This window comes from Mustela nivalis (assembly GCF_964662115.1).
Source record: "Mustela nivalis genome assembly, chromosome: 6".
Classification (NCBI taxonomy): Eukaryota; Metazoa; Chordata; class Mammalia; order Carnivora; family Mustelidae; genus Mustela; species Mustela nivalis.
This window is the reverse complement of record NC_139025.1, coordinates 14,826,382-14,849,879: the sequence shown is the minus strand read 5'-3', so window position 1 is coordinate 14,849,879 and position 23,498 is coordinate 14,826,382. Positions and strand designations below refer to the sequence as shown.

At 50.0% G+C, this 23,498-nt stretch overlaps 1 protein-coding gene across 1 annotated transcript in view; it reads left to right on the top strand.

Moving 5' to 3' along the window:
* Positions 1–6,926: 6,926 nt before the first annotated feature.
* The window catches only part of MIDEAS (mitotic deacetylase associated SANT domain protein), a 67,456-nt gene continuing 50,884 nt past the window's right edge, over positions 6,927–23,498 (top strand). The window contains exon 1 of the mRNA XM_082733390.1: positions 6,927–7,807. The gene's annotated coding sequence lies outside the window, so the exon portion shown is untranslated. The remainder of the gene's footprint in view (positions 7,808–23,498) is intronic.

The following is a 23,498-nucleotide window of genomic DNA, read 5'->3' as shown; positions in this document are numbered from 1 at the left end:
AAAAAGCAACCTATGCTCAGTGATTGAACTCTGGCCCCGCTAGCCACTCTGGAGCCCAGAAACACTGTGCACATTGCCTTGACTCTTGGGTTTGTGTTTTTCGCTTCATTGTGAAAAGAAAAAGTCATTTACAAACTCCAGGTGGTGGTATAGCCTTGCTGGGGATCTGTGGTCATCAAACACACAGAATTTCCACAACAGCTTTTGACAATGAACTCTGGCTTACTTTGTTAGCCACTTTTACACTCAGCCTCCACACTGTGGCCTGCTAGCATCAACAGTTAGCAAGTCTGAGAAGTTCCAAGAAGAGGTTTGTGGATTCGCGTTCATGCCTAAACCGGGGGACTGCTTACAGATTGAACGTTCAAGGTACTGAGTTTCTAGTGGCCGTTACTCAGCATGGGACTTTGCCTGGCCCAGCCAGCCTTCTTTTCCAACTTACAGTCCGAAAACTGGGGCTCTTTTTTTTTTTTTTTTTTAAAGATTTTATTTATTTATTTGACAGACAGAGATCACAAGTAGGCAGAGAGGCAGGCAGAGAGAGAGGAGGAAGCAGACTCCCTGCTGAGCAGAGAGCCCGATGCAGGGCTCCATCCCAAGACTCTGGGATCATGACCCGAGCCAAAGGCAGAGGCCTTAACCCACGGAGCCACCCAGGTGCACCCAAAACTGGGGCTCTTAATACACAGTATAGCACATGCACCTAATACATGAAGCAAACACTTCCCAGAAAACACCTTATTTAGGACATGCCACTGTGTTCATTTTCTGTGACTATTGTAACAAATTATCACAAAATCAGTACCTTAAAACAACACAGGCTTTTATCTTCTAGGCTGAAACCAAGGTGTCCGTAAGGTTGCATTCCTCTCTTGAGCCTCTAGGAGACAATCTGTTGCCATGCTTTTACAGCTTCCAGAAGCCACCCATAGTTATTGGCTCCTGACCCCTTTTCTCCAGGTTCAAAGCCTGCCACATGGCCTCTCTCTGGCCATTCTTCCGTAGTCACTTCTTCCTCTGACGGATTCCTCTCCCGCCTCCCTCTCCTTCTAAGGATCGCTGTGATCACATCAGCCCATCCTGACAATCAGGATCATCTCCCCATATTCAGATCAGCTAATTAGGAAACTTAACTCGATTTCAATCTTAACTCCTCTTTGTCGTGTAACCTAATATATTTGCACGTTCTGGGGATTGGGACATGGGCATTTGGGGGAGAACTATTATTCTACCTACCAAGTCCTTTCCTGAATTACATTTGGACAGTCAGAGGCAAGCTGAATGTAAAGACTCGCTCGATGTCTATCTTCCCAACTGGCCCGTGTAGAGGGGGCAAACCTTTTCACTTGCACAATGTCGTAAATGTACGATTATAGCTGATTTGATTGTCCCCAGGAGCTGATGGTTGGTGGGGGAGGAGGATCTGTAACAGAACGTCCAGTTTGTGGGTCTTGGAGGCATTTGATATCCATATACAATTGTTTTTGTTGGTGAATGATTTACTTATTTAACTGACACTTAACATATATATCAGAGCTTTACAAATTCATTTATTCTTACAAGAACTTTATCAAGTCCGTAATATTGTTATCATCATCCTCATTTTGCAGATAAGGAAACTGAAGCATACAAAGCCGAAGTAACTCCAAGGTCATATAGGTAGTATGTGGCAGAGGTGGGACTTGAAGCCTGGCAGCGTGTGGACAGTCCAGAACACTTGTTCCTGACCACGGTGCTGAGCTGCCTTTTCCTCTTGGTTTCTGACTGTGCCCCAGGCTCCTGCTGCTACCAGCTTTGGTAGGTGGACGGGTGCTCCCTTCTTCAGCAACACCCCTTCCCACTTCCCAGCACTGGCTTTTCCCCTTTGCAACCCGGTGCTCTTTTTCCCCTCTGTTCTCCGTGGTGCAGACCCCTGATCCTCCCCTAAGCTTGCCACAGGTTGCCGTGTGCCACCAGGACAGCCATACAGCAGGCCGCTTGCTCTCAATGTGATGTCCGTGCCATGTGGGAACCACCGGGACTCAGGAAAGCTGAGCCTCAGAGCCTCTCTGCATACCCAGGCTTGATCACCAGGTCACTTTGACATGGCAGCCCCTAGTTTGGTATAAAACCACCTTTGGGGGTGCCTGGGTGGCTCAGTCGGTTAAGTGTCTGACTTCAGCTCAGGTCTTGATCTCAGCGTCCTGGGATTGAGCCCCACATTGGCAGCCTCCCTGCTCAGTGGGGGAGTCTGCTTGTCCCTCTGCCCCTTACCCCATTTTCATGCTCTATTTTTCTCGCTAAATAAATAAATAAATAAATAACATCTTAAAAAGAAGAAGAAGAAGAAGAAGCAGCAGCAGCAGCAAAACACCTTTGGGGCAGATTCCTCTCAGTATCCCAGTGAGGGGACATTTTGGTGGCTCCGTCTGTTGCGCATCAGGTCATGATCCTAGGGTCCTGGAATGGAGTCCCACATTGAGCTCCTTGCTCAATCGGGAGCCTGCTTCTCCTTCTCTGTCTGCTTCTTCCCCAGCTCATTCTCTCTCTGCCAAAGAAAGAAATAAATCTTTTTTTTTTTAAGATTTTATTTATTTATTTAACAGACAAGTAGGCAGAGAGGCAGAGAGAGGAGGTGGCAGGCTCCCCGCTGAGCAGAGAGCCCTATGTGGGGCTCAGTCCCAGGACCCTGGGATCATGACCTGAGCCAAAAGCAGAGCCTTTAACCCACTGAGCCACCCAGGCACCCCGAAAGAAATACATCTTAAAAAAAAAATACCAGTGGGAAGTTGGGTGAAGGCCCCTGCCATGCTCAGAGTAAGGCATGGTTCCTGCTCTCATTTAAGGAGGGGAAAGCATGGGGCACCTGGGTGGCTCAGTGGGTTAAAGGCTCTGCTTTTGGCTCAGGTCATGATCTCAGGGTCCTGGGATGGAGCCCCACATCAGGCTCTCTGCTCAGTGGAGAGCCTGCTTCCTCCTCTCTCTCTGTCTGCCTCTCTGCCTACTTGTGATCTCTGTCTGTCAAATAAATAAATAAAATCTTTAAAAAAGAAAAAAAAGAAAAAGGAGGGAAAAGCGTGAAGCACTTCTGACCCTCTTCTCTCTCCTCTTTTCTCCTTCCCACCGTCTGTCTGGCCAGAAAAGAGGTGACTATTCACTCTTTCGTTGCCTCAGAATTGGCCTAACAGTCCTGGGGGTCAGGGCCTGGTACTCTATTCAGAGAGGAGTCAAGGAGCTGGTCCTTCAGGGTTGGCCTTGATTTACTAAGGGAGGAGAATTTGGAAGTCCCGGCTAGTTTCTTCAACTACACAGTGCGACAACACTTCGAGCCAAGCCCGTCATAAGCCCCTAGTGTCTGGGGGTGTTTAATATTCTCTAAACCTACAACTTTCACACTTCTTGGTCTATATGTAGGAAATATGTTTTACACTGTGACTCATACAAATGTAAATATGTACATTATCAACAATGGAATTAAAAGCAACACAGACAATACTTACTACTTAATGCAATGCATCTGATCATTATTTATTTATTTATTTATTTATTTATGCATCTGATCATTTTTAATGCATGCCTTTTTCTTTTTCTTTTTCTTCTTCTTCTTCTTCTTTTTTTTTTTTAATAAAAAGAAAAACCCTGGCGGTGACCCATCACTCCTATTCCCAGGCCAGCTTACTTGCTTCCTTCTCTGGGATCCACAGTCCCCTATGCAAAGCTCCAGTGTAGCGCTTCTCAGGCCACATTGTAATTTACATGGCTTGCTCTCCCTCTAGGGAGAGACTTTGTCCTTTTCATCTTGGCATCCCCAGCCCAGCTACCAGCAGACATTTAGTAAGTGTTGGTCGAAGGGGTGGAATGAAAGCCAGTGGTTTCTCTTTTCACAGCCCAGGTCACCTCTTTCTGGGGTTGGAGAGCTTGGACCCTGTCAGTGGGAGACCTGGGCTCAGGGCAGGATTCCTGGGCAAGTTAGTTCATAAGCCTCCTGCAGAATGGACGGTAATGTGCAAAGAAGGAAGACCAGAGACTTTATTTCCCCTCCTTGGATTTTTTTTTTTTTTTTCTAAACTGACCTGTTTGCGTCCCCACGCCAGAATGCCTTTACATCCCGCTCCGCAGACACTAAAGGCTGCCAAACTGACTGTGGGACGCCCGATCCAGGGCACTTGGCATTTTTGCAAAGCTAGACTCTAGGAAATGTTCTCATTGCTGAACACATTGGATGTGGTTTAGGTAGCAAAGCAAATGACCTAACAAGGAATATATGTGCTGAGCCTAGTTCTTGTTAAATTAATAGATTCACGTCCTGGCACATCCACGACGGTACAAGTCATAGCAACCGGATGACGGCATGGCAACCCAGCAGCTGTGGCCACGGCACATGAGAACAATCAGAGCCTGGTGTCTCGGGAGAGAAAACAGAAGAGGGCTCTACAACTGCCAGCTTGTACGGCGTTGGCCGAGGGGAGGGGGGATGCGGGATCAACCGCCAAGGAGACCGCCTGCCCTAGTAAGGGATGAAGGAGTGTGACCTCGCTCCTGCTTCCTCAAACTTTGTTTTGTGTTTTCAAAGCGAATAATTTGTTCTAGTGGGAGAGGAAATGATGTCGAGAGAAAGATACCATCACGTGGACAGCATGTTCTTTGTGGCCCTGGAAGGAGTGTGGAGGCGATTCTTATCTGAGATTGTCCACCACCTGCTGTTCAGCCGCGGGCCCACGAGACTTTCCTTCCAGTTTTAGAGCTGTGCTGAATTCACCACCTCTTTTGGCTGCCAGGCTGGGGAGCCCTCCTTTCCAGCACTCCTTCCAGGACCAAAACCTGACCCCACCACCCCCTGGGGTGTGCCGGTGCCTCAAGAACAAGGTCGAAGATCTGAGCCAGAGGGAGAGGACACCCGGACAGATGTCAATTTCTCGTGATCAAACACATCTCCACATCCTCTCAGGTGGGTGACATCCAACCCCATTACACCCTCTGAGCTGGTTTAAATTCAAGGATGACCCCGGCTCTGCCTTCTGTTCTTAGGATTCACGTGTTTCCCCTTAGCTCTGGTCCAGGCCCCTGCATCTTCCTCCACATTCTGCTTTCCAGGTAAGGGACCAGGAAGCCATGTGGGGTTGTCACTGGGCTCACACGGACTTCTCTTTTGGCCTGTGCATTGGTTACCCACAGCTCTCCAACAAATGACTATAAAACCCTGCACCTTAAAACAACAAACATGTATTATTTTACAGTTTCTGTGGGTCAGGAATCCCGGCAGCTTAGTCGGGAGCTTTTGCCTCAAGGGCTCTCTTGAAGCAGTGGGGTTATAGGTCTCATCTGAAGGCCCCTTAGCATAGGCGAGGGGAAGTATCCCAAGCTACCTCAGAGGGGTTGTTGGCAGACCCCACTCCCTCTCCACAGGGCTGCCTTGGGACATGGCAGCTGGCTTTCCCACAGTGAGTGATCCAACCAAGAGAGAGCAACAGAGAAAGAGCACTCAAGATGGAAGCCACAGTTTTTTTAGAATCTAATCTCAGCAGAGGTGTCACGTGATTTCTGCCATATACTATTTGCTGGGGGGAGTCAGTGAGTCTAGCCCACACCCAAGAAGCCAGGATTACACAAGGGTGTGGATACTGGGAGGCAGGGGATCACTGGCGGGGGAGGAGGGGAAGAGGCGGTGGCGATACTGTCTCTGAGACCACCTACCTCCACTTCTGGGCTGTGGTCCTCCAGCAAATGCCACTCCGTAGAGAGAAAAAGCAACGCATACGTGTGCATATGTAAGTGTCAGGCCTTCGCACCTTTACACCACCTGTTAAATTATTCCTGGGTATGCAGAAATTCTGAATATTCATGAAATTGTGACTGGGAATTCAGCATTGCAATACCGTCCTAGCAAATACAGAGCATCACGTGATTGTTTTTAGACTCCTGGGTGACCTACTGTCTTTATTCCCCCTGATTGTATCATTGCTTGCTGGAAGCAGAATGCACGAAACAATTGCTTCTATCTATCCCCAAACTGAAGTGGGCAATCCTTCTCACTCCCACCCCTCCAAGAGTGCGATGCAATAAGAATTTCAGAAAATTATAATTATTAGGAGTCTAATAATACAAGTATACTTCTCAAAGCAGTGTTATTTTTCTTCCATGGTATATTTTGTATTTATAAGGTACCATTAATTATGTCTGGGTAGAAGTCAGAGCTAGTACATAAGGGCTGCAGTGTGGGGGATTTCACGTTGCTAGGAGAGCTTCATCTGCATACTCCCCATTTTTTTAAAAAATATTTTTTATTTATTTATTTGTCAGAGACAGAGACAGAGAGCACAAGCAGGGAAGCGCAGGCAGGAGAAGAAAGCTCTCCGATGATCAAGGAGCCCGATGCAGGACTCAATCCCAGGACCCAGAGGTCAGGACCTGAGCAGGTGGCAGACACTTAACCCACTGAGCCACCCAGGCATCCCCCCATACTCCCCATCTTCGGGTGAGTCTGCATTTGTGGCTTCCCACTAGGTATTAACACAGACCTGGGGATCAATTTCCAGTTGTCATTTTCCACCAGTTTCACATCTGTCTTTCTGGACAAAGCCATGCAAAAAGATGAAGCATTAGAACGGGAGGTTCTGTGATCCGGCCAAAGTGCTAGTAGAAGCAGTTATTTGGAGGAAAAGGAAAAATTGTTGAGCCCTAAGGGATGCTTTTGAACCACCTTTAAAAAGCTCCCTGTTTTCCACAACAAGCTACAATGAAGCTAATGTTTCTGTTATGAAAGCCCTCCACTGCAGTTTCAAATGTCCGAGTTTTTTTTTTTTTTTTTTTAAACCACAGCAAAGGCTAACCCAGTTTTCTCTCCAGCTTTACAGGAGAGAATTCTTCCCTACAGACTGCCGTTTAACTACTTTGTTGCTGTTTATCAGAAACCAAAAAGGTGGTTTTTTGCTTGCAGTTTTGAATACAGAGAGCGAATTTATTTTGGGCCAGAATGAATTTCAAGACTACTACCGCCTGAAGCTCCGCTTCTCAGGGCTCCACCCCAACCCTCTAAGGCGCTTTTGGCCCGCTATGAAACACGGAATGCATCAGGCCCCAAAGAGATCTTCTGAGAGTTGAGTGTAAAGGAAGAGGTGGAAGTCGCGGGGGAGGATGAGAACAGAAACCATTTTGCAGCGCCAACTTGGACGCTGGAACAGCCCCCCTGAAGTGTGATAAATGGCAAACGTCCTGCGCGCTTAGAACCCGTGGAAATGACGAAGGACAAGCGTGCAGACCTTTGGAGGGAACGTGGGAGAGGAAACCCGGGTTTTAAGGCCCAGCTTAGGCGTTCTTTGGCAAAACACAGAGCACTTCGCTTTCTGACTTGACCTTCTAGCCTCAACGCGAAACTGAAAAACTTTCTCTTCCTCCTCCCCCATCCTTTTGTCTGTGGGGTTGGGTGTGTTTCGCCTGGAACCCCCAGCTCGCCGGGGTCCCGGAATTCCAACACCACCTTCCAGACCCAGGTTTGAGAAACAGGTTCGGTCGCGTTTCTTCCGCGCGTCAAGGACCCCGAGGGCTGCAGCCTCGGAGGACGACCGCCCGCGGCCCCCCGCAGCCGTGGGCCCGCCGAGCCGGGGAGTCGGCGCCTCCGGGGCAACCGGGGCGCGCAGAGCCGGGGGCGGGCGGCTGCAGGGCCCGGCGCGCCACCGCGCGAGCTGCTGGGTCACACGCCCGGGCCGCGCCGCCGGCTCCGCGAGGAAGTGACGACTGCGCCGTCCCGAGAGCAACAAAGTTTGAGTCTGCGGGCTGCGCTCGCCTGCGCCCCGCGCCCCTCTGAGCGGCCCCGGGATCCAGCGCGCAGGTGAGCCGCGGGCTGGGCGCCCCTTCGGCCGCCGGGGCGCCGGCGTGGGGCTCGGAAACGCGTTGGGGGGGGGGCGGGTGCCGGGGCTTGGTCCGGCGGGCGGGGTTGTGGGGGGCCGGGTTGGGCCGGCCGCGCTGGGCGCAGGGGTGCGGGTGGCGCGGCACGGCGGGGGCTGGGGGGCGCTCGGCGGCCGGGATCCGGGCGCGGGCTGCTCCCCTGCTGCCGCCGGTTTGCCGCGGGGCTTGAAACAGCGGGCTCTGCAGCTGGGCCTCTCCGGGCGCCGTTTGCGAGAGGAGGGGTGCAGGGAGGGGCTGCCCGCGGCCTGCGTGCGGGGCTGGTCCTCCTCCCGGCGTCCCGCATCCGCACCGGCTGGGCTCAGCCGCCCGCCCCTGCCCTGCCCGGTGCTTCCCAGGGAAACGTGCTCTTCCTCTTCGTATCCCTCGGTGAGGTTGCAGGAAGGAAGTTAAAGGAACTTTCCCCCCACTTTTCTTCGCTCGGCCCTGCAGTGACGAACAGCAGAGCGACTCGGACGTTTGGGAAAACAGCCGTACGCATTTCCCAAAAGCAAAACCAGAATGGGCCCCAAGCCCCCTTTCAACAGATCTCTCCCGACTCCCCCCACCCTTCCTCCTCCCACACCGCATCCCCAACCTGACAGTAATCCCTAAGGCCTAACACTTTGCAATTTAGCCATAAAAACTGTCAGCACACCCACGTACATATGTGAGTGTTTTCTATATAAAACTCCGAAACCCGCTTCCAGTGCACTCTGGCATCTCGCTCTCTTCTGTTTTCTAAAACTGCCAGGGCTGCAGGGTGGTGCTTGCGAACTTTGCTGGTGCTTCCCGCCGCCCTCGGTAGCCTCGTGGCGCACGGCTTTTTAAAGACCATCCGAGAAGTTTATGACATCCCCACAGAGCAACTCGGGGCTGGCAGACTGGGCGGGAGGTGTTGGGGGCGGGGGGTGCGCCGGGGCTCCATGACTTGGAGGCTGCGAGCGGAGCAGCTGCGGCCGGAGCGGCGGGGCGAGTCAGGGTATGCTGGAGTGTCCGTCGGTGCGGTGGAGACTCCGGACGTGGGACGTCTAGAGGTTGGATGGTGCAGCTCCTTGCTAGCAGCAGCTTCCTGCCGGCCTGTAATTACAGCGTGATTGCACAGTCAGGCATTGTTGGCGTGGATGTTTATACACAGGCTATTGTGCAAGACGTGGTGGCTGCGAACAAAACGCAGATTTGCATTGCAAATGCCCGGGACGGATCTGGGCTTGAGCAGCAAGTCACCAAGTTCTTTCTGGCCTTTCACCTTAGCTAGGTGATTTATTTCCTGGCCTCTCCCTTAACCTCAGACAACTTGCCAAACACCGGAGAAGTGGAGACCCAGGAGGGCAGGATCCCTGCACTCCCAACTTAGGCAGCCTAAAAACTATCCCAAGGACTGTACCCTTATTTGTGTCTGTAGAAAATGTGGGATGACGTCAGCAGGAAAAGGAGATGGGAGATGGCTATCAACCTCCCTAAACGGGAAAGCAGTTTGAATTAGCAAAATTGCACGGTGTTTGGAGTGGGGCCTGGTTGCAAAGAGGACACGTCAGACTTGTGTGACTGAGCTGGCGAGTTAGACTTTGAGCCTTGGTGTCAGCTGCAGAAACTTAGTAGGTGGGTCCTAATTCCTTTATTGTGTTCTGGGCAAAGGGAAAAGTGCTGGGGCTTGGAGACTGGGTGTCTGGGATGGTGTCTGGGGAGGGCAGGATGGGGCAGGGGCGTGACACCCCCTCCTCCCAGAGGCGTGAGTCAAGTACACTTTGTCCAGGAGGGCCCCAGGCCCATTTCCTGAGTCAGGCCTACAGCACAGAGAAGGGTGGGGGGTCCTCCTACCCGCTGAGCTTGTGTGCCTCAGGGAGAGAGCCAAGCCTGCAAGTGTGGAAAGAAGGCAAACTGGTTCTCCTCCACGGCCTCCGATGTGGCTAAGGTACGGCTAACGGTAGTCGTAGTCGAGGGATTGAAAACACAATAAAAAAGCATGTACAGGGGGCGCCTGGGTGGCTCAGTGGGTTAAGCCGCTGCCTTCGGCTCAGGTCATGATCTCGGGGTCCTGGGATCGAGTCCCGCATCGGGCTCTCTGCTCAGCAGGGAGCCTGCTTCCCTCTCTCTCTCTCTGCCTGCCTCTCCATCTACTTGTGATTTCTCTCTGTCAAATAAATAAATAAAATCTTTAAAAAAAAAAAAAAAAGCATGTACAGGATATAGGAGGGTCCTTCTGCTCCCACCCCTAGAAGCACTCCTGCTCTCTCCTAGAGGCAGAGTGGCCTCGGTGAAAGATTCTCATGGGACAGCATTCAGCCCCGCACCACGGGGCTGCTCTGTGACTTTGTGGTACCCTCTCCCAGTGCTTGGGCAGCCTCTCAGCTCAGAGTGGCAGGAACAGATAGCCCTGGCACCCTGGAGCGCCCCATGCCTGGCCTTCTCCCCAGCCCAGTAACTGAGTTTCACCTGGAGGAGAAAAATGCCGTTTTGCAGGCTTGTGCCAACTGTGTGTCATGGGCACAGTGACAGTTTGCCAAAGCAAAATATTAGTGCATAGTCCCTGGCAGTCACCTATGTGCTTCCAGAGACTCGAGGAAAAACATGTGAAATCAGCATGTTTCTAGGAAGTCTGGAATATACAGGCCCAGCAGCCACAGGGGAATGAGGTTTAGAGCAAAACACCGCTATGGTAGGAGTTCCTGAGCTGCACGGCCTCCTGTTCCGGGTCCATTTGGGTTTTTCCTGAACTTGACTGTCAAGGTTCGGGTCAGCTGCGTCCCCTGACCTACTGGTGTCCGACCCTAGCCTTGAGGGGGAGAGGGGGGGAGCATTCCCTTAGGACCTCAAAGAAAAGACAGCTCTGAGTCGAGGTACTTGGTGTTCATTTAGAACCTGCAGAGCCTCAAGGTGCCGAAAGGCCCTCCAGTAGTGTAGGCAGAAGAGTGGAGTGGAGGGACCCCCTCCTTGTAAAGGCCAGAGAAAGAAGGAAGGAGTATCCCTGGAGTTGTGGCCTCACCAGCAGCCGTTGCCTGCCCACATCTTCAGTTCAGCCCGGCTAGTTTTTGTGCCTAACTCAGGCCCTTCTCTTGGCTTGCCCAGTTTTGCCTCAGCGTTCAGAGCTTTGCCTGCAATTGTACCCAGCCCAGGGCGAGACCAGAAACAATGCTGACTTCCTCTCCCACCTTACATAAATGCTGATTAGTGGCCCAAAGTTGCTGCCCAGTTCATGCCCGCCTACCCCCCCCACCCCCGCAGCAGCCCTCCTGCCTCACCGTGCACCACTAGGAACAATATTGAAAAAGCATGATTCAGAACCTGACAGAGTTTACACATCATTTTGTTTCAAGAGGAGAAACCATTGGAGGTAACTAGTAAACTCAGCAACTCTCTCAAACGCCCCAAAGTGCCACTGACAGAGGCAGAAGGAAAAGTCCCCTGCAAGACGGTGGTCTCCGAGGGAAGGCCTTTTACGCTCCCCAGGCCCGAAAGTTCTATCTCTGTTCATCTGCCTCCTCCCAACTGCTTCACTCCCTACACCACAATCCAGTGTTTTGACACCACAGCTAACCTCCAAAAAAGGAGGCAGAACACCCCACCAGCTGAAAGAGGGCATGCCAGACTCTGAAGAAAGTGCCGCAGTTTTCCAGATGCCTGGCGGGTCAGTGCTGCACATTCATTTCCTTCTTTCAAATGCTCTCGCCTTCATTTCTCGTACTCCCTGAAGCATCTCTTTCTGAGACCCTTAAACTACTTTTTTTTCCCTCGTCTACATGACACAGGGCTTTGCTTTATGACTTTCTGTATCGAGTGCTACTTGAAATATACACGGGGCTTTGCATAAGCCTGGGATAAAGGGCTCTCTGTAATGTCACTTAAAATGCCTGGTTGCAAGGGTCCCCCTCTTGCTCAGCAACCTTCAGTGGCTCCCTGCTGTCTGCACAGTAAGGATCAAACTTCTAGGCTGGCGGTCAGGGCCTTCCACACAGGGGTCTGGCCTCTGCCGCTCTCCTGCCCTCACCCTCTTCACTGACCCAGTGACCCACTCTGTGTGTTTGTCCAAACTGCCGGTGGCCAGCCTTCCTGCCTCTCTTGCTTCCCCAGAAGCCTGGAATGCCTTTTTCTTCCGTTCTGCTTGGCTCAGTCTTGCTTTCTCTCCAGCCCGGTTCTGTTCTCCTCTTGAAGAACTTCCCCATCCCATCCTGTGCTAACATTCACCGGGACCCTGTACCGAAGAAAAACCTAAAAACCTGGACTAAAGGATTGTTAACATTTCCTCTTGGCTTCAATCATACACTTCATTCAGTTTCTTCTTTTTTTTTTTTTTAATTGATTTTTATTTTATTTTACTTTTTTAAAAAAATTTTATTTGACAGAGAAGAAGAGACATCTAGAGAGGGAATACAAGTGGGGAGTGGGAGAGGGAGAAGCAGGCTTCCTGCTGAGCCAGGAGCCTGATGCGGGGCTTGATCCCAGGACCCTGGACCATGACCTGAGCTGAAGGCAGATGCTCAACAACTGAGCCACTCAGGCGCCCCCCCCCCTTTTTTTTTAATTTATTTGACAGACAGAAATCACAAGTAGTTCTCTGCTGAGCAGAGAGCCTGATGCGGAGCTCGATCTCAGGACCCTGGAATCATGACCTGAGCCGAAGGCAGAGGCTATAACCCACTGAGCCACCCAGGTGCCCCAGCTTCTTTTTTTCTTTTAAAAATATTCTATCTATTTATTTTTCTGGGAGAGAGAGAGAGAAGGAGCATGAGATAGGGGAGGAGCAGAGGGAGCGAGACAAGCAGACTCCATGCTAAGTGTGGAGCTTGACACTGGGCTCTTTCTCAGAATGGTGAGATCATGCCCTGAGCGGAAGTTGAGAGTCGGACACTCAACCAACTGAGTGAGCTAAGCCACCCAGGCACCCCACCTTCATCCAGCTTCTTAATATGACTTTGGGTGGATCACTGTTACCATTTTTTAAAAAAAGATTTTATTTATTTATTTGACAGACAAAGATCACAAGCAGGCAGAGAGGCAGAGAGAGAGAGGGAAAGCAGGCTCCCTGCCGAGCAGAGAGCCCGATATGGGGCTCGATCCCAGGACCCTAGGATCATGACCTGAGCTGAAGGCAGAGGCTTTAACCCACTGAGCCACCCAGGCGCCGACATTGTTACCATTTTTCAACCAAACTGGAAGTCCCTATTTTAAGTGTATTTGTATCTCCAGGCCGGGGGCCTTAACTCATAGCGAGTCCCAGTAAGTATATGGTGGTGATGGTGAAGATGATTGTGATGATGACAGTGATGATGATGATAAAATGGCAATAGCTGTGCTGTCCTGTGTGCTTTGTGTGTAGACACGCGCAGCCACTCCAGGCTCCGAGGACCGTGGTTCTCGGGCTGTATTCTGAATGTTCACCTAGCCTTCCCTTCTCCCGGCGCCTCCTGGCTTTGGACGTCACCATTCTGTTCCATTTCCAGCCCCACTTCCCCAGGGCCACCGGATAGTATCTGTCCAGCTTCCACACTGTTTTGAGCCTGGTTGACCTGCCCCACAATGTCCTATACCTGAGCACCAGCTCCCCCGGGAGAGCCTTTGTCATTTGTGTTGGCCTGTTCTGCCAAGGGAACCAGTCTGATAGGAGGTAGAGCAACTCTCAGGCAAGACTTTGGAGGAAGACAAAGGTGCTTCCTGGTTCGTTGTAGCTTTGTTTCGCCCAAAGAGGCACTGAACCTACAAAGGTAGGCTAAACTAGAACACCGAGTCTCTGGGAGGAGATTCTGGCTAAACCCTAACGTTGGCCTTGACCGGACTAGTTCTCATGCTGTTATTCTCAATTTTGCCATATAAGGTAGATTCTTTTCTTTTTGAATTGAGACATAGTTGAGATATAATTTGCATACCATAAAATGTACCCTATAAAATAGATTCCTGAAAATATTATTTTTTCAAAGATTTTTTTCTTAAAGATTTTATTTATTTATTTGGCAGAGAGAGACACAGCGAGAGAGGGAACAGAGCAGGGGGAGTGGGAGAGGGAGAAGTAGGCGTCCCTCTGAGCAGGGAGCCCAATGCAGGGCTTGATCCCAGGACCCTGGGACCCCCATGACCTGAGCCGAAGGCAGACGCTCAGAGGCTGAGCCACCCAGGTACCCCTTAAAGATTTTATTTTTAAGTAATCTCTACACCTAGCCCGGGGCTCAAACTCACAACCCCAAGATCAAGAGTCATATGCTCTACTAACTGAGCCAGCCGGGTGGCCCCCACGTATATATATATTTTTTAATGAAAAATGGCTCATAGACTTCTTTTTTCTTTTTTAAGGATTTTATTTATTTATTTGCCAGAGAGAGATACCACAAGTAGGCAGAGCAGCAGACAGAGAGAGGGAAGCAGGCTCCCTGCTGAGCAGAGAGTCTGATGCGGGGCTTGATCCCAGGACCCTGAGATCATGACTTGAGCCGAAGGCAGAGGCCCAACCCACTGAGCCACCCAGGCGCCCCCCAAATATTGTTTTATTTAAAAATAAAATCTGGGGTGCCTGGGTGGCTCAGTGGGTTAAAGCTTTTGCCTTCGGCTCGGGTCATGATCCCAGGGTCCTGGGCTCGAGCCCCGCATCAGGCGCTCTGCTCAGCAGGGAATCTGCCTTCTCCTCTCTCTCTCTCTCTCTCTCTCTTCCTGCCTCTCTGCCTACTTGTGATCTCGGTCTGTCCAATAAATAAATAAGATCTTTAAAAAAGAATACATAAACTTAAAAAAATAAAATTATTAAAAAAAATAAAATAAAAATAAAATCTGATAGATTCTTCCCCTCCCGTTTCCTATTGAAAAGGTAATATTTAAATAAGGTTCAAATTTCAAAAGAGATAAATTATATAGTATAAAGTAAGTCTCGAAAGTCATTTCAACATTAGATAGGAGATTACATATTATGCCCACATATACAAATGCAGTAGAATTAGAAAAATATTTATTTTTAACCTTGAGGGAAGGAAGACCTTCTTAAGAAAGATTACAAAGCAGAAGCCATAAGAAAATACTGAATGATCTGATAACATGAAATTTTCAAAAAATAAAATTCCCCTTCTCTAATGTTCCCATTTCTTCAATCCGTCAGTGTCCCTGTCTTGGGCAACTATGATTTGTCATTTTTCAACCATGCTTCCAGAGGTAGCCTTTGCAGACAAGAAAATCTGAATATGTAAGCAAAATTCTGGCATACTGTACCCAGGGTTCTGCATTCTGTGTTTTTCACTTAATATATCTTGTCGGTTATCCTATAACAGTGCATTTAGAGCTGCCGCATGTTTTCCACTGGCTAGATTGTATTCCCCTGTAGGAAAATGCCATCATTTATGTAACTAGTTTCTTACTGAAGAGCACTTGGTCTGCTTCCTGTCTTTCTTCAGGACACACAATGTTGCAGTTCATATGTCGAGCGGACTTTGAATTGAAAATTCTTGAACAACATACATGAGTGAAACTGTGATTTACATAGAAAACTATTTCTGATAAGTTATGCCTAAACGGCATTTAATAAAGCAATTATTTCTAGAATCTGTGGTTTCCCTAAGTAATCAGCTTTTATTTGTCTAAGATTTTATTTTTAAGTAATCGCTGCACCAAATGGGAGGCTTGAACCCACAACCCCGAGATCAAGAGTTGCCTGCTCCACCAGCTGAGCCTGCCAGGCGCCCTGAACAATCCCCTTTTTAAAATTAATTAATTAATTAATTTAAGATTTCATTTACTTATTTGACAGAGAGATCACACGTAGGCAGAGAGAGAGATGGGGAAGCTGGCTCCCTACTGAGCAGAGAGCCTGATGCGGAGCTCAATCCCAGGGTCCTGAAGCTGAAGGCCTGAGCTGAAGGCAGAGGCTTTAACCCACTGAGCCACCCAGGCGCCCCAAGAATCCCCTTTTAGAGTTGACTAGGACCTCAGGGATTGTTTTCATCCAGCTCCCGATTTACAGTAACTGTGGTAACAGCATCTCAGAGAATCCTGAGGTTAAGCATTTAAAGCCGGGAAGGGCACTTGTAGTAAATCATCTTTAATGCCGTTTCAGAGAGGGAAAGTGTCTTCTCTGAGATCACACAGCTATGGAGTGAAGGGTTGGGACACAAATTCTACATTCTATTTCCTTTTGCCGTCCTGCATGGATTATCTCAGTCACGTAATCCTTAGTTCCCTCATGTCTGTTTGTGAGCCAAGAACTCCATCTCTTCAGTTTCCTTAAGGCAGTACACAAAGATTTAAAAAGAAGAAACTCGGGGGACCTGGGTGGCTTAGTTGGTTAAGTGTTCTGCCTTCCGCTCAGGTCGTGATTCAACGCGGGGACTGAACTCCTGCATCAGGCTCCCTGCTTGGCGGGGAGTCTGCTTTTCCCTCTCCCTCTGCCCCGCTCTCATGCGCTCTCTCTCTCTCTTGCTCACACTCAAATAAAAAAAGTCTTAATAAGTAAAAAATTAAAAATAGAAAGAAGAAACTTACAAACAACAACGAACAAGGGGGGGTGTAGGGGGAGGTCTTTAAGAAGAGAGTGGGGTACTTTTTTAGTAAGCTTCTTACCATTTTATCATCTCATTACAGACTTCATTGATCTTAATTGCTGTCAACTTGTTGAGTCCCTAAAAACTCCTAACCAGGCCCAGCTGGCCAGTGATTACTGGGTATTTTCTGAGCGTAGGACGTGGGTTGGGCTACATTGCGGAAATGGAGAAATCCTCCTAGTTCCTGAGATCCCAGTCGTCTCCTGAGGGACCCAGGAGAAGGCCCAGGAACACACTTTTCTCTGCCGTAAAGCACTAGCCCTCTGTCTGCTCTCCTCTGTCCCTCCCCAGTCTCCCTGTGGCAGCCTCCGTAAGGGGCCTGAGTGGGATCTTCCACAAGTCTGTGTCCACTTCCTCTGTGGCTTCCCAAGAGCAGGTGTTCTGTGACAACTTAGGAGCCAACAGCCACTCCCCAACCCCACTTCCACTTGCCCTAGACGTGGTGGAAAGCTCAGAATTTCCTCTACCATTTCCCCAGGGAGGCTCTGCTGAGCCACCCAGCTGGCATTTAGGATCTGACTTGCCCAAGGACAGAGAAAAAGAAACCAGCCAGAGCCGCAGTGGGAACCCTGCCCAGCATGGTTTACAGGGTACTTTCCCTCGCGTTCTTATTCCTTGTCATTCGCTCGTGTGACATGCATTTATTGAATCCCTACTGTGTGCTCTGGGCTAGGTCCTGGAGATACAAAGATCAGGATTCAGCCCCCCACTTCAAGGTACTCATGGTGAGGGAGACAGACATGAGCAAAAGCCAAGGACAGTTAGTGGCATGGACATCGGTGTGATGGTGTTCGGGGGTCTGTGGTCACTTCTGCCAGGCCAGAGGAGACAGGAGTGTTAAGAAGGGTCCACAGTGGCCTCAGGACCTTGCATGGTGCCTGTGCTTGGTGAACGCTGTGGAATGAATGAAGAAGGTGATTTTGAGTGGAGTTCTAAGAAACGAGTAGGTGTCCACCAGGTGGCAAAGAGAATCAGGGTATTCTTGACACGGGTTGCAGCTCAGGCCGGTGGAGTGGAGGCATGACACGACATGGGTCGCTCTGGGAACCGCAAGCAGCGGAGTGTGAGGGAGCACTGGTGGGAGAGAGTGCTGAACGGGGCGGGCAGAGGCCGGGGCTCATGCCAGCTGTTTGTGTCGGCTAAGAGGTTTGGATCTTACTGTGAGAGGAGTGGGAGCCGCAGAGGACTGTGTGTGTGTGTGTGTGTGTGTGTGTGTGTGAAAGAGAGAGAGAGATTGATTTATTATTTTTTTAATTAAAGATTTTATTTATTTATTTGACAGAGAGAGAGATCACAAGTAGGCAGAGAGGCAAAGAGGGGGAAGCAGACTCCCTGCTGAGCAGAGAGCCTGATGTGGGGCTCAGTCCCAGGACCCTGGGATCATGACCTGAGCTGAAGGCAGAGGCTTTAACCCATTGAGCCACCCAGGCGCCCCATTAAATACATATTTTTAAAAAATCACTTACTGTGTAGCTGCAGCTTCAAGACAAGTTCCAAACAAACTTGATTCTCTCCCTTCAGCCCCTCTGTCTATCAGACCTCCTGGAGCAGACATTTGGAGATCCCAGAACATAGATGGTGGTTGGAGATAGGGAAGCTGATGACTTGACTCGTGAAGAGCAAACAGCAGAAGGTGAGGGCATCACCATTTAAGAGGTGCAGTGTGGGGGCGCCTGGGTGGCTCAGTGAGTTAAGCCTCTGTCTTCGGCTCAGGTCATGATCTCAGGGTCCTGGGATCGAGCCCTGTATCGGGCTCCCTGCTTCCCCCCACCCCTCTGCCTGCCTTTCTGCCTACTTGTGATCTCTCTGTCAAATAAATAAATAAAATCTTAAAAAAGAAAAAAAAAAAAAGAGGTGCGGTGTGAAGGTATCAGCAGTAGAGACTGGGAAGGAAAGAACGGTGGGGAAGGAAGAACCCCAGGAGAGCATGGTGTCATGCTGAAGCGGGGGGACAACTTTGTGTTTTATGAAAACGGGACTGTGATTCTGTGCACCTAGTATGGCGGGCGGCACATGGAAACTCTCCCCAAGTATTTATTACACGGAGCTGAAATTGATCAACTGTTGATCACTGGGCACGTCAAGAAAGAAAGGACCAAAAAGAATGATTGATCTAGAAATTAGGGGGCTTTGCACTGGGGGCTTCTCCTTTGCTTTCACCTCCCTGTGAAATAGGTGTTGCCGGTATCACCTGCCCCAGGGTTGCAGTGGCATGTGCAAGCTATAGAAGCCAGGTTTCCTGGCTCCACGTCCACCTTTCCCTGAGTTGGTGGAGAAATAGGGAAGAGTCCCAGGGAGAGGCAATGCCTTTTATTTCTTTTTTTAAAATTTAATTTAATTTTATATTATTTCTTTTCAGTGTTAATGCCATTCATTTCTTTCTTTCTTTTTTTTTTTTAAAGATATTTATTTATTTGACAGACAGAGATCACAAGTAGGCAGAGAGGCAGACTAGGCGGGGGGGTGGGGGGAAGCAGGCTTCTCTGCTCAGCAGAGCCTGATGCAGGGTTCGATCCCAGGACACTGGGATCATGACCTGAGCGGAAGGTGGAGGCTTTAACCCACTGAGCCACCCAGGGGCCCCAGTGCCATTCATTTCTGATAGTATTGCCCCAACCAGTAGAATCAGGGACAGAGAGATTGTGAGAGCCAGCATTTATGGCATTTGCCCGTATTTGCAATGCTTAGGTGGCTGTAGTCCTCTCAGATGTGTGGGTATTTAAGTGAGAGTGCCTTCACAGAAGGTAAGATAGAAGTTTGAGTGTAGCTGTTATCTTGGGGGCCAGAGGAACCACTGTGGAGGTAAAAGGACATGGTAGGGTAGTCTGGCTAAATGAAGGAGAAAAGGAATGCATCGGGACAATACATGGTGTCTCCCTGAGAGCCGGAACAACAAGGGCTCCGAGTCCATCAGGACTGTGGGGCCTTGGGTGTCTAGAACCAAGATGCTAACGCCACTGACCTTGCATCTCAGTCCTGGATGCTGCTGCCCCCTCCAGAAGGAATTCAGAACTTGCGGCAGAGGCAGAACCCAAACCCAGGCCAAGCAGCTGGTTGTCCAGCTTAGGTCACACGCCGTGATCTCGCTGCGGGTGGGGGGGGGGGCGGCTGGGGGTGGTGATGAAGAGTGAGGCCGTGGAGGTTGAGGTGCCATCTCCCTGCAGCAGGTGGAGCTCTGCCTCCCACCGGGGCTCACTGTGGGGGGGGGGGCATGCCTGAAAGTGGACTGGGGAGGCAGAGACCTAGCATCCCCCCCTTAGGCTGCTGAACGTATCTACATCTTGATTGTAATCTCTTTTTGACATTTTTCTGAGTCCTTTAGCCTCCAGCTAAACAGCAGGATTCTTACATGCTCCAGAGAGCTCTGGAGTCTGAAAGATTCCAGTGGAAAAGACAGGTCACCCCGGCATCTGGATCCTCCCCGCACATTTGATTCCACTCGGAAAACTTTATCGCTGCCTTCTGAGGAAGGAGTCCAAGGCTTGGCTCTCTCTAGCTAACAGCTTGAATTCTCTTTCTCCTCCGGAGTTGGGCGAGACTCTCTCGGGGCCATGAGGCACGGGGTGTGGGGGTGGGGCATCCTACCTTGCTTTTCAGACTGGAGGCTAGAGGTCTGGCTTCAGGCTTGGTCTGTGGCATGACTGAGGTCCCGGTGCCCCAGCTGTCCAAGACAGCGGGACTGGGCATCTCTCCAGTTCTGAAGATGTCAACCTCATTGAGATGTTCTACTCAGCATGCTGACTGAGAGGGAAAGCTCAAGGAACTAGAACTTGTCTGCCTGGGGTTGTCAGCGTCTACAGTCAAAATCCACAATGAGAGTGCGTTGGGTTAGGTGAGCGCTGCCTGACTTCTTACCCTCCAGTCCTCGGGGTATAGCTCTCTGCAGCAAGGGCACCCTGCCAGAAGTCTTCATCATTCATTCCCAATCGCCTTAGACAAAGGATTTAATTTCCTTGAAAAAGAGGAATGTACTTTTGAACTTAACTGGACTCAGGCCAGGGGACTGGCAGCCTTGCGAGAGTCTTTCCCCTTGGTACCTGCAAGTGGAAGCTGCTGCTTCGGTGAGGCCGGGTGTGTGTCAAGGACGAGCTTACAGTCTGGACTGGAGGCCATTCCCAAGGCGAGGCGTGGTCGCCCGTGTAAGGTCACAGTGGTCCTCGAGAGGGATAAGCAGGTGTGTTCCTGGCCCGGACTCTGGCACAACTTCTACTGACTTGTGTGTTTTTGCCCCCGTGACGTGAAATCATAATAAAAGCAGCACTGAAATGTAGACGAAATCTTGAAGGACCTGGTTATTTTACTAAAACATGGCTTTGCTCACATCCCCCCTCTTACAAACCTCCGTGAGCTGCCCAGGTCCTTCGGGAAAAGGCTTACAGCCCTCAGAAGGTGCACAAGGCCCTCTATGGGGGCCCGGCACGCCTTCCTGCCTCTTCCCCTGCCACCGCCTCTTTCCCCAGCATGGCCTGTGTTCTCTCTGGGGCTCAGTGCACTTCGGCTCCTCTGCATCTGATGTGTGGTTGCTCCCTCTCCCTGGAATGCCCTCCCTGCCCTTTTCCTCCTGGCAGCCGCTCACAGGAGCCACCGGAAGTCACCTGCTTCCCTGCCACCTTCCTGAGCCTCTGCCCTAGCGTCTCTGCCACAGAACTTACCACTGGAGGGGCCTGGCTCCTCCCTAGGGCAGAACTGTGCCCGGCACACTGTAGGTGTCCCATGATGGGCCCGGAAGGGCAGCCTGCGGGGACAGGAGGGAGCCATGGGCAGGCCCAGGACCCAATATGGACCAGGTGGACGCACGGGTGGATGAACTCTTTGTTGGCATGGCGGCCCTCCCTTGGCACCTTTTGGAGCCACGGCCTTGGTGGCTTTGCTGTTTCTCTGAGCCTGCCAGGTAGGCCCCAGTGAGGGTGGGAAGGGGGCTTAGGACCCCCAAGCCTAGCACCTGGGTCCTGCTCACCCTGAGGAGGGCTCTGACGGGGCATCGACGAGGAGCTGGTTTAAAGGCGGCACCTTTGAGACGCTTGGACTGCATGTGGTCCTTCCCTGCTCAGAAATCCCACAAGCCTGTGAGCAGAGTCTGGCAGGTGGTTGTCTCTAGGGTCCATCACCATGGAACCTGACTATTATCCAGGGCATTCCTGGTATTAAATAGTCATCTGGGGTCTGCATGCCACTTAGGCAGTACTGACAAGAAGCATCTTCCTGTCATGGCTGTGGGGGTAGACTTGTTTTCTTAAAGTTGAACCACGCTTAGGGCGGAGCCCATACATGTGTGGGCCTCGTTGACTAGTGGTGAATGTGTGGCTTATGTTGCTTGCAGAGTATGTTTCCAGAACTTAGAAGCACATAGCATTGCTAAGATCTTTAGGAACCCATGCAAGTGTTTTTGGTGGGCTTAGGTGGTGGGATAGGTTTGATGCCCTTGTTTTGGAAGGGATAGCCTGTAGGATTTGCCTTTGTTTCTGCCTCCATGGGGCATACTACCCCCTGGTATCCCTCCAAGTCCTCTGCCTCTCTACCCACATCTCTCTGTCCTCTTCTTTATCCCTCCATAGAAAATCAGCTGAGTTCCTCCGAAATCCATTCAGTCCTAGGATGTGTGCTTCAGATGCCAGACCCAATGGGGACTTAGGGAAAGTGGGTTTTAAGAGTAGACCTTGGGGGCGCCTGGGTGGCTCAGTGGGTTAAAGCCTCTGCCTTTGGCTCAGGTCATGATCCCAGGATCCTGGGATTGAGCCCCGAATCGGGCTCTCTGCTTGGCCGGGAGTCTGCTTCGCTTCCTCTCTCTCTCTGCCTGCCTCTCTGCCTACTTGTAACCTCTGTCTATCAAATAAATAAATAAAATCTTAAAAAAAAAAAAAGAGTAGACCTTGAAAAAAAAAGTAGACCTTGATTGGTAGGATTGGGAAGTATGGAAAGGAAGGAAAGAATGGAAAGGAAAACTACCTTGGAAAATAGGCAATCCAGGTAACTGACACAGAAAGATAGATATATATATATATATATATATATATATATATATATATATATATATCTTTTAAAATGTAGAACTTGAAGTTATTAAAAAATGTTAATTACCTATCAGTATTACTCTTGGGAATTTCTCTCTTTCTTTCTTTCTTTTTTATTTTAAGATTATCTATTTATTTGAGGGGCGCCTGGGTGGCTCAGTGGGTTAAAGCCTCTGCCTTCGGCTCAGGTCATGATCCCAGGGTCCTGGGATCGAGCCCCACATCGGGCTCTCTGCTCAGCAGGGAGCCTGCTTCCTCCTCTCTCTCTCTGCCTGCTTCTCTGCCTACTTGTGATCTCTGTCTGTCAAATAAATCAATAAAATCTTAAAAAAAAAAAGATTATCTATTTATTTGAGAGAGAGTGAGAGGGAGAGAGAGCACAAGCACAATTTGGAGGAGCAGAGGGAGAGGGAGGAGCAGAATCCCTTGGTGAGCAGGGAGCCTAATGCGGGCTTGATCCCAGAATCCCGGGATCATGACCTGAGCTGCAGACAGACTCTTAACCCACTGAGCCACCCAGGTGCCCCTCTTGGGAATTTATTCTAAGGAAATAATTCTGAAGAGGAAAAGAGCTAACAGTATGGATAAAGATATTTATAGCAACATTGTTTAAGATAGCAGTAAACTGTAAACAGCCTAAATGTTCCCACATGGCTTTATAATTCATGAGTTCATGATACCTAAATCCAGTGACTTACTGTGCTGTTATGAAATTAATAGGAAGATGATACTGATTCATAGGAAAATGTTGATGGATTTTGGTGACAAAGTGGTTTCTGTCTTAGCAGGCAAAGTTACACATACACTTGAGTGACTAAAAGCTGATTACACCGGCCGTAGCGTAAATTGGCATAAGGTAGATACTGGGTTTAGGTGAAGTAAGTGGCCATGAATATTTTGTGTGTTTGAAATTGCTTAATATACACTTGATACACTTTTTTAAAAAGAAGACCTTAACGTATCAAAGACTTTGGATCAGGGTGGGAAGGCCAGGGGGAGGGACCTCCAGACCTCCCATCTGTTACCACTGGGAAGACAGAACTGTTGGGTCTTATCAGCCGCCTGCACTGCAGGGGCTGGAGAATTCAGATTGGCTAACTGAGTCTTTTCGTGA